This window comes from Macrosteles quadrilineatus, unplaced genomic scaffold, assembly GCF_028750875.1.
Source record: "Macrosteles quadrilineatus isolate MER2022 unplaced genomic scaffold, UCM_ALF_1.0 Scaffold_2__2_contigs__length_208266976, whole genome shotgun sequence".
NCBI classification, from domain to species: Eukaryota; Metazoa; Arthropoda; class Insecta; order Hemiptera; family Cicadellidae; genus Macrosteles; species Macrosteles quadrilineatus.
In genome coordinates, this window is record NW_026542595.1 from 95,235,030 (window position 1) to 95,237,358 (window position 2,329).

The following is a 2,329-nucleotide window of genomic DNA, read 5'->3' on the forward strand; positions in this document are numbered from 1 at the left end:
ATCCTTATTTAGGGTCTAAAATTACCTGGGTTACCGGACCTCAGATAATCGAGAGTTTACTGTAGTAACTTATATTTGAATGGTTATTTTGTGTAGGGTGTTTCTATATTTCTATATTGTTACAGGCAGTGGAACTAAGGACTTTCTTTAAAAGCCTTGGTGCTGAAATTTCACAAGAAAAGTCTCCAAAAGGAATTGAGGATGACTTACACAAGATAATTGGAGTGTGTGACGCTTGTTTTAAGGAAGGAAATGAAGCTGACATTGAAGGTGTTCTTAATGCTATCGTTTCCATGTTGGTTTTGGTAAGTAAAACCAACCCATACTTGGTAATTCATATAAGAGTCTTCATAAAAAACGAAAAAAACAAATTCAAGCGTTTGCAGGGTGTCTACCAACCGGGAAATCCGGGAAAACCGGGAATTGTACTTAATTTTTTACTGGCCATGAAATGTACGGGAATTGTCCTTAAATGCCAGACTATGTCCTTAAATTTTTAATGGGCCATAATTTTATCATCGCTAGTTGGTTAGGAGCACATAAAAGGTTTATCAGATGTTTGTTTACATTTTCATAATTTATTACTAGAGTAATAAAAACCCCAATAAAAATCAAATATGCAATAAAAACCCCATTATCATTCTCAAACCCATTAATATTTTATCACGACAATCAAGTGTCAAATCAAGTACTTCCAAGAACTGTTGATTCAGTAGTAGTTTAGCTCATAAAAGCTGTATCACTTTTATTCCTTTACAACATTTATTTATTACTAGGGTAATCATTATTAGATCCCAAACATATTTTATCATGGAAATAATAGTTTTATAATGGTTGTTAAATTTCACTTCTTATTTGTACTTCAATTTGCCGCTGGTCATTGCCTAGTGCCATAAAACTGTTTATGGTTTCATATAAAACATGTAACTAATCTTAAACATAACTAAATTTAACCCTTTTTTATGGATATTTTATCTTTCAATTGACAAAACCAAAAGCATCATTGTTTGCATTACATTTGTATCACTACGTAGGCCTACTTGGTTTCAAATGATGTCATAGCATTTTCTGTATCTTTGTACATTGTTGGCAGTCAGGTTTCAATGTTTTTTATTTCCCATATTTATTTATTGAGTTGTATGCTTTAAGCAATCTAAATCTTATTAACTATTATTAACTATCTTATTATCTTATTGTAGTGACTTTGCTGTATAACCTCATAGTTTGTTTCTCAGTTTATATAGGCCCTCCTAAATAATTAGGCCTAGGCCTAGGCCTGGGTATTTTGATTCTTTGAAAGTGCTGTAAAATATACTAAGAAAATGTAATTGAGCCTAAGATAAAGTAATGATTGCTATGTGTAGATATTAACTTTGCAGATGAAAAGACAATAATCTTTCTCTGTGCTTACTGGTACCGATTTGTACCTAGAACCGAGTTACAATATATTCATTATGCATTAAAGATTTTTTTTTTTCAAAAGTAGTCAAGAACCTAATGTTGTGCCGGGGCGAATAATGCCAAATTAATCCGCCTGCATCGGATAAGCTATGTTATGATGTTTCCGTGACCGATGGAGATATTTAGGATTTTGTCGCTATTGCAGGAGACAATGATTGCGTTTTTCTGTTACACTATAAAAGCTGTACCTAAACTATATGTTTGTTTACTTCAATAAGTTTCTATTTTGAAATTTAATTCTTGTCTATTATATTTTACTTTTCTCTCGGGAACAACTACGAAGAACAAGATTAATACAGTTTGATAAATCAGGAATATTATTCTGTAATCACACCGACAAAGGTCCTTAAATGTACGGGAATTGTCCATGAATTTTTTATCCAGTATGTAGTAGACACCCTGGTTTGGCAAATCTGACCTTGAGCGGTAGGCTAACTTACCTTTTATGCTATTTTTGAGGAACTGTAACTTATCACATTTGATTTTAAGTGGTTTCAGGTACTGGATCAGACTAGTGTTGATAGGTAGGTAGGTTGCAGAGGGAGGTGTTGCACTGAAAGTTACTGTGAAATCATGTTTAGTGTAGAATTTATCGCTTGACTTTTCAGTGTTGTTTTTTACTGTTTTTCTAATCGTCAAGCTATTAAATTATTGTTGAATTCATAATTTTTTTTAGGATGCCATTAGTGCTCTAGAATAAATAGGACTTCAATAAGTTCTGTAGAATGTAATTAATTTTAGTTTTTGAATTTTATACTCTCCAATCTCTTAGATTATTACTCAAAGACTATTTATTTGAACACTAAGCAAATTATCTTGTGGAAAGTTTATGTACTGAAGAGTTTGGGTAAGTTTACCTATTTTAGTT